This window comes from Solanum tuberosum, unplaced genomic scaffold (genome assembly GCF_000226075.1).
Source record: "Solanum tuberosum cultivar DM 1-3 516 R44 unplaced genomic scaffold, SolTub_3.0 scf00079, whole genome shotgun sequence".
Taxonomy (NCBI): domain Eukaryota; kingdom Viridiplantae; phylum Streptophyta; class Magnoliopsida; order Solanales; family Solanaceae; genus Solanum; species Solanum tuberosum.
This window is the reverse complement of record NW_006239004.1, coordinates 466,782-475,997: the sequence shown is the minus strand read 5'-3', so window position 1 is coordinate 475,997 and position 9,216 is coordinate 466,782.

The window sequence follows — 9,216 nt, the reverse complement described above, 5'->3', positions numbered from 1 at the left end:
CTTGGAGAGTTGTTCTTCTTCTTGAAGTTCCAATCTTCTTCAATGGAGTTCTTGAGGAGAGAGAGTGTAGAAGAAGAAGGAACTTTAGGTTTTGATCTTTGGGGTTTTGTGTTTGAGTGATAAAAGTGAGGTAAATTGACTTAAAAATCATTATATACACGTCCCCTAAAGTACCCTAAATACCCCTCACTTAAATGGACTCTTTAATGAAGTAAAAATAGATTTTTGAATCTTCTGTTTTTCGTCGCGAAACAAGTCCGCGACGCGGAGCTGTTCCCTTAAGATATTTGGAATTAAATTTTGAGACAGTAGAGTCCGCGACACGACCGCATCGTGAACTTAATTTTTGCTCCTTGGGGGAGCAAGTGAGCGACGCGCAGCTATTCCCTCCAAGTGTAATCTGCAAGCTGCCGGCAGCTTGCTTGGCTAAGGTTGGGGTCCTCCTCGGGGTCCCTTAGGGTGGCCCCGCGGAGTCGTATTCAATTGTTTTAACCCTAGGAACATATATTTACCTATTTTAAACCTTTTCACCAGATTATACCATCATACGACACTCCCAAACCTGCCCAAAACCTAAGGACACACTAGAACACATTCTTCTCTAGTTTCCGGACGTCGTGGTCGTTTCTTGACGTTTACACTTCTACTCTTCCAAACCAAGTCAATTGCATTACTTAAGTTTTATAAACATCATTTTAACTATTTTTAAGTCATTATTCATAAGGTGAGGCTCTAACTTAAGTCATAGAATTTTTGGGGTGTTACATTAGCTTTAGACCTAAGAGGGAGATGACAAGATGACAAATCAAGTCAACTATTTGAGAATAAGATAGTGATGAGTTCCAAAGAGTATGGGAGATATATTTTTAGAGGTCCTTTTCGTAATTGAGTGATGTTAGAAAGAGAAGGTTAACGATCCTATCGTGATAATGATGATGTTATTAATTCCGTCTAAGATTATAAATGAGGAGGATGAGGTTTTACTATGAGAAATAGCTAAATGAGAACCCTTAGTTGGTTTTGAAGAAGTTGGTTAGTACGAGTTCATATAGTTGTTAGAGTACTAAGCCTGAATGTGGAGTTGTTAAATATTAGGTGGTTCTTCATATGAGCCCAATGGGGTAGTAAACAAGAAGAGTAATAGTTTTGGGATGAGATTCCCTATAGAGAGGTATAGAACCCGAACCTAAGGATTTGGGTTAAGCTTGAATATATTAAGAGCATACCATTAGACTCAGACCTTAGTAAGCGTAACCCATTTCCATACCCAGTCGAGGACGAATGATCCCAAGGGTGAGATATTGTAACACCCCAAAAAAAAAAATTAGCTAAGACTCGAACCATTGTTCGTTGTGAGTAAGATTTTACCAAGGAATTTAAATTTTCTTAAGTGTTAAGGCCACTATCTGTAGAACCTTGAGCTTCAAGGAGAACTAAAGAGAGTTCATTCAAGTCATTCCTAAGTTCCTTTAAGTTTTGGGTCAACTTTAAACAACCATAAACTTCAGTACAGGATGAGTTAGGTGGGCTACAAGATATCAAATGAAAGGTCCTGGAATCCTCTTTCCAATGCCACAAAGTTTGCTAAATTTCAAGTTCGTAAGAGAGAGATATGCCCATTTGAAGTCGGGCTGTCCAAATAAGGAAAATTACCCGAAAATAGTAAGAGGTATTTTGGTCTTTTCCTTACCCAATCAAATTTAATTCATTTTTAGTAAGTTTTTATGAGTCTAATCCTATTAAGTTCAGTTTTATAATCCTAATATAATCCTAGGGTTTTAGTTGAGAGTTCAAGAAGAGAAAAGAGGAGAAAAGAGTAAAGGATTAAGGCGTTCGTCGAAGTTCTTGAGTTTGTTGCGGATTTTCACCATGGGTTTGATCCCTAAGAGGTATATAAGCTTCCACAGTGTTGGGTTTGTTCACCCACACACCAATCATGTTAATTTCAGCGTTAAATTCATTCTAGAAAGATGAAGGATTGATGTTCTTGAAATTGGCTTTCGTTTTTGAGTTAAGATGACATTGATGAGTTCTTGAGGAAATCGAGTCGATTTTAGAGTTCTGTTTGATTATATTCTTGTGTACATGTATTCGGTATCTGAATCTAAAGAGAAATTGAGAAAAATAATCAAATTTAGGCGAATTGAGGTTAGAAAACGAGGAAGAAAAAGTCGGGCAGAAAACATGTACAATGTCCGCGTCGCGGACCTGTTCCTTAAAAGTGAACTTTCTCTCTAAGCATCACAGAGAGATCACGGTCCCCACTGTTGCAAAATTAATTTGCGACCAAATATTAAAATGCATCTCCGCGCCGTGGACTTGCTCCCAGACAGTGTTTTTCAACCATTTCTCATGATTAACTATCTAAAACACTTTTAATCATCACTATATCCTTCCTACCACAAATCATAACCTTGAATTCATATTTCAAATTCAAGGTAGAGCTAAGAGTTAAGTCTTGAGAGTTCTTTCAAACATTTTTGAGAAACTCTCTTCAAGTCTTTTTGAGGAGTCTTCTAAAAACTTCACTAACTTGTTTCAAGACTCGAGAAAATGAGTATCAAAATGAGGAAAATGTATTCATGAGTCTTATTTATCATCACGAGATCCTTCATATCATAAACCATAACTCTTGAATTCATAATTCACATTCAAGAGAGAGTTAAGAGTAGAGTTCAAGAAAGTCTTTGAGTTCAACTATCGTTTTGAACTAAGTTTTGAGGAAGTAAGTATGAGAATGAGAAGTGTCATTTATACAAGTTCCATGTTGTTATATAGACCCTCGAGTCGAGTCGTTCATGCCCATATAAATTCCACATGAATTCCATAAGTTGAGTATCTTTTAGAGGAGTAGTATATTCAAGTTCTTAATCTTAAGTATTGAGTTCCTAACCCTTTTGATATTATATTCCTAATTATGGGACTATTAGATGTTACCCATGAAGTCCTTGAGTTGAGTTGTTCATGCTCATAGTTTCGCATGAACCTTTCAAGTTAAGCATTCTTGAAATGAGTAGTATTATTGAAGTTCTTGAGTTCCAAGTATTGATTTCTATCTATGTTTATTGAAAACCTTGAATTGAGTTGTTCACGTCCATAATTCGGCATGAACCCTATTTTAAGAAGTCTTTTACAAATGCTTTAAAACTTGTTTTAAGACTTGAGAATTAAGTTGTGTAAGAGTAAAAGTGAAGTTCATTTTCTTCAAAATATTATATGGGAACTAAGTATTCCCAAAGAGTAAAAGTTTTCATATCTAAACAAGAGAGGAAACACCGATTTCCAAGAGAGCTTTTGAGCTAGTTTTTGAGTAATTGTCTCAAACCAAAGAAAGAGTTATGTTTTTAAACATATGATCTAGTTACATTTTGGGAGTATTATTGAGCACCGATTTGGGGACAAGTTGAGTTCAGATAATTCAAGGTCCCCATAAATCGTGTAGCCATCATGGCTAGAAAAAAGTCGTACTTTTTAGATGATTCCTTAGTTCTTTTTAGCATAGACTAGTGGATCCATTTAGTAGTTAGGTTCTATACCCTCGACTAGGTATAGGACGGCCCTGGAAGCATGAAGCAAAGCGTTGTATCATCAAATAGCTCATAGTGATGGTTGTCGGCCCATAAATCGTGTAGCCATCATGGCTAGAAAAAAGTCGTACTTTTTAGATGATTCCTTAGTTCTTTTTAGCATAGACTAGTGGATCCATTTAGTAGTTAGGTTCTATACCCTCGACTAGGTATAGGACGGCCCTGGAAGCATGAAGCAAAGCGTTGTATCATCAAATAGCTCATAGTGATGGTTGTCGGTTAGAAAAACTCCCGCAGAGATATTTTGTATTCTTATATACATATTTTGTATTTTCATATACAAACAGAGTCTATATTATATCCTTGCATACAAACTGAGTTACTATTGAATTTTTCAATATTTTGAGTTATTTTCTATTATTTTAAAAGTTTTCCATATATTGCATTTGTATTGTTGCTTTATATTGTGTTGAGTATCCAGAGTTGAGTATCCTGAGTTGAGTATCCCGAGTTGAGTACCCAGAGTCGAGTATCTTATAATTGAGTTGAGCCTTATTTCACTGAGTTGAATATCCTATTGTTGAGTTGAGCCATATTTCACTGAGTTGAATATCTTATCATTGAGTTGAGCCATATTTTCTCTAATTTGAGTTGAGTTATGTTTCTTTGAGTTGAGCTATGTTTCTTTGAGTTGAGAGAGTTGAGAAGAGGTAAGTATGTTTCTATCCCACTAGTTCAAGCTTATCTTATGGTTTAGAATTCTCTTTACATGCTCGTACATTCCATGTACTAAGCCATTTGGAATGCATAGTTTCATGATGGCGATACATGTATTCAGGATGATCAACTGGCGCTTCGTTGATACCGCATGCAGTTCGAGTTAGCTATGGTGAGCCTTCTTTCTTTCGAAGGGTTCCACTTGTACTTTCAATTATATTAGTTGTTAGGATGTCGTGGGTCTTGTCCTGACTTCCATCTTTGTCAGTTAGAGGCTTCATAGATAGACAGTAGATTTACAGAAGTTTGTTCATTTATTTTGTTAAATGTTTTAAAGACCTAAGTTGTCTATTATTTGGCGAGTTGAATATATTATTTTTATTCAGAGTTAATCAGTTGATTTAAAGATTTGTATTTGAGTTCAATAATTTTTATTCAATTTTTAATCCTTGTATGCTTGAATTAGTCATCTGTTTGTAGTCAGCCAGGATGAGGGTTTGCTTGGGGCAGCAATGGTTCTCGAGTCTCGGCCACGTCCAGGGTTTAGGCTCGGGTCTTGACATATTATAGGCCTAGGGTTTTAGTTGAGAGTTCAAAGAGATAAAAAAAGAGAAAAAGGGAAAGGTCAAGGCGTTCGTCGAGGTTCTTGATGTTTTGTTGCGGATTTTCACTATGGGTTTGATCACTAAGAGGTATGTGATGAGTCCTAGATTTGGACTAATATAGGGTTTTATTTGTATAGGTTTAGTGTCCTCAAATTCTCATTTTGTTCCAATAACTGATGTAAAATCCTTGATTTTCAGGATTATGAATTAAGGAGCAAAGCAAGGCCACTAAGTTGCAAAAAGGAACAAAGCGAGCTGAAAGAAGGAAGAAAAGAGATACTGGTGATCGCCAAGTCCATCTGGCGAGTCACCGAGTGGCCATTTGACCGCTTAAAGTTCCAGTGTGCCAAGCCTTGAAGGAAAGAACCAAGTTGGCGAGAGAAAGGAGCAGTCGGCGGATCACTGAGTGGTTCTGCGATGCAAAGTTAGATCACCCAAAGTTACAGACCTGAAGGATGCTGAAGACCAAGGCAAAAAGGCGATGGAATTGACCAAAGGGCGGATCACTGAGTGGATCGGTGACCCCGACTTACTTCACCGAGTGACTCTTCGCAGCACATTTTTGGCGACTACAAATATGTTTTTTAACATTTAGTTTATTACCTTACATTATCAATCTTTTGAATCAGATTATTATTCATATCGAATTCTAAGTATTGAGATAGTTTTCTCTAAGTTTTCCTTAGCTTTGAAGAATTGAAGTTTTTCACTTTTGAGAAATTGGAAGTGGGTCTTTGAGATTCTTCAATTTGGACCTTTGTAAATACGAAATCAATCTTACCCAGTTGATGGAAACTCAATTTGGTAACGATTTTTATCTTTTTATGATGTCGAGCTAAAACCCCAATTCTTGGGGTGTGATTATGTGATTATGGGTTGATTTAGTTTATGGGTATTGCTAATTGTTAGTTTAAATGTTGTTTAGAAGTGATTTCAATTTATTTATTGTGGGTTAATTTAAGAATTGTAGTTGCAAATGTGATTCTACCCTTGTGCTTTTGGCTTACTCGAGAGAGAGGTTTTAAAACTAAGATTATTGATTGATGGTCAGTGGGTATTGGGTTGTCATGGGTTCAGCTCGAGAGAATGAATCCTAAACCCTTTTCCACACGTTCAGCTCGAGAGAGTGAATGGACTAAGGTGTAGGCGGTTCTTACTTTGCATACTTGTCGATGTTCGAGATAAATCAACTTAATTCGGGGTAATTGTTCGAGAGAAAGTTTACCTCCTCTATAGTCTGGCTTAATCACTAATATATAGCTATTTTCTAACAGTTGCAATTACCCATTTATCTATATTAGCCTATAATTAAATCACATCCCAAGAACCCGTCTCATTATTGTTATTTTTGTATTGTTTTGTTGCTGCTATAGTTGATAATTAAAACCAAAACCCCCTGACTTGACGTTCATGTCATCCCCTTATTTGAATTATGTTTTTATTCTATCATATCTAGTCCTATGATTGATTTGAATATGTTCACACTTTACTATTGAATCTTAAACACGTACCGCTCCCTATGGGATTCGACCCCAACTCATTTAGTTGGGTTATATACTGACTAACGATCGTTGACACTTAGAATTGGATGAAGTGTCTTTGATAGCGTTATTCAATCAAAATGGTGCCACTGCCGGGGAGTGGTGTTGGTAAGATTCTTTGGTTAAGTTGATCTTGTTAGTTATGGTTGAATCTACTTACTTTTAGTTTTGGTTTGTGTGTTGCTTGTTTAGAACAGAAGAAAAGAGCATGTTTGTAGCAATGGTGACCCAATGAACCACCTCCGTTGAGATTGATGATTCTCAGGGATAACATCCTAACTTTCAATCAATTGGATGGTGAGACTATCCATGAGTTGTGGCCAAGATTTAAGGAACTATTGCAGTAGTGCCCAACTCATGGAATTCCAGATAAGATGATACTGGAATGTTTCTATAGAGGTCTTGGTCCTGAGAATAGAGGAGTGGCTGACCAAATTTCTTCGGGTGGTCTCACACGACTACCCTATGCAATAGTAGTTCAACTCGTTAATCATATGGCCAAGACCAACAAGGAGACTGAGAAGGACCAGATTTTGGCCACACTTTTGACTCAGCTAGATCTCGTGGCCAAACAGATTATGGAATTGGAGGTACCGTACAAAAACAAAGATCGGTACACTCCCCCTCACAAGCGTATAAAGCCCAAGGAGTACGAGGGTGGACAAATAGAAGAGACACTCTTACTCATTCTCCAGAAAGTTGAAGAACACGACCGACTGTTGAATAAGATAAGAGAGAATGTCTCACTGATGAATCAGATGACTGCGTCTCATTCCATGTCGATTCAGCTACTAGAGACCTAAATGGGTCATGTGTTGTCTCGCCTCTACCCCACGAATCAAAATTGAGTGGGGACTTGCGTCATGCCACGACGTTAACTAAGGCGCTTCTTAAGAGGCAACCCAAGTTTCTATTGCTTTAGTTTTGTTTTTGGAATGATCGTGTGTTGATTTTGCATGTAAAAAAGTGGAATGTGTTTGAAAATTCCAAGTTGGAGAGCAAAAGTGTCCAGTCGGTGACTTGCCGAAAAGGTCGGCGAGCCCAACTTCAACCACACTTGGACTCAAGAAACTCTAAGGTTGGAGTCTGTAAAACTGAGCGAGCCCAAGAGCAAATTGGCGTGTCACCGAACAGGTTGGAGATCGCAATTTAGTCCGTTGTTTGGACCCCCACATTAACTGGAGGTCCTATAAAACTCGGCGAGGTAAGTACCCACTCGGCGTGTCACCGAGTGGTTCGGCGAGCAAAATTAATGTCGCCGAAAGGGTGAGAACTAGACAGTTTTAAAGGCCAATGGTTTAAACTTTCAAACTCTTTCACATTCCCTCACTTTTTAACTTCCCAAACTCACACCCGTACTATATTTTTCTGTATTTTCGCATTATTACAGCTCGTTAGTCGTTGGTTGTGTGTTTGGAGTTGGATTATTTGCCGCCTAGCTTTTCAAATCTCATATTTGGCATAAAAGGTTGGTTTTCTGAACCCCAAACTCATATTTAGTAGTTTTACTCATTTGAAATTGTTTTGATCTTAGTGATGTGTGTTGGGCCTCTCTGAGTCTTTGTTTGTGTGCTTGATTGCCCACTTTAATTTTGAAGTCTTGCCTAAATTGCCTATATTGTTGATTTCTCACATTTCGTGCTTTAAACTTCATCTAAATTGTTGGGTTGTGCTTAACTGTTGTTGGGTCAAGTGGGGTGAAGTCTGAGTAGCCCATAATTGTTCTAAATAACATATTTTGCCTGATGATAGAGCATTTGACGTCATCATGGGTCTTATGGGTCTAAGTTTAATTGAATGAGTGCATGGTTTGATTTTGTTTACAGGGGCTACGGGGTTGATTTTTGAAGTCAGGGTAGAAAGTAGGCACATTGGGTAGTTTGGCGAGCTGGGTCGAACTCGGCGGTTCACCGAATCCCTCTTGATCGCCTTTAATTTCATGCTAATCTTGAGTTTTGGTTTTGTAACCTTCGGCGAGAAGCCTAAGTTCGTCGAATGCACTCAGCGACTCGCTGAAAGTCTTCTTTGATCGCCCTTTCTGCTCCCCTAACCCCTAAAATACATTGTAACTTTTGGCGGGCTTGTCTTTTCTCGCCGATTGTTGTCGACGATTCGTCGAAAGGACCTTTCCATCACTGACATGCCAATTTTTCTGGAAATTTTTAGGCGAATCCTTTCGACGATCCCGATCTGGCTCGCTAAAGTGATTCGGCGATTCACCGATCGATTCAGCAAGCCTGTCTGCAACTATTTTTCTGCAAATTTTCTTGAACTATTCCTAACTTTCTATGATGTTTTTGTAAACATGGCTAGAACCAAGCTCGACATGCCACCCCGTAAAAGAGCACGGAGCATAGTGATAAATTAAGGGGCAACCAATCCCTCTAAAAAGGAAAGACGGCACCTCCTAAGGGAGGCAAGGGCAAAGGCAAGAAGCCAACATCTTAGGTTCTAGAGCACAACTATGACACTGAGGAAGAGTCATTTGACTCCCAAGCTGCATTATCTGAGCCGGAGGATGACAAGCCACTACAGTCACGGTGGGCGGAGATTCGTGTTAGGTCTCGCCCAGACTCACCAAAGGCTCCAGCAGCCACCCCTCCTACAACTGATATTGTGCCAGCTCCGGCACCGACTGTGGCCCCACTTCCCTAGTATAGGTCCCTCCTCCCAGGCAACTCAACAGATTAAAAGCTGATGGGTTGCGGATAATTCTTGAGGAGAAGCTGCTTTACATAGAGGGCCTAGATGGAAAATACTCTAGGGTGAGGGAGACACTCCATTACCATCGTTTTGAGCAGTTCACCAGGCCCCGAGGCCCATACA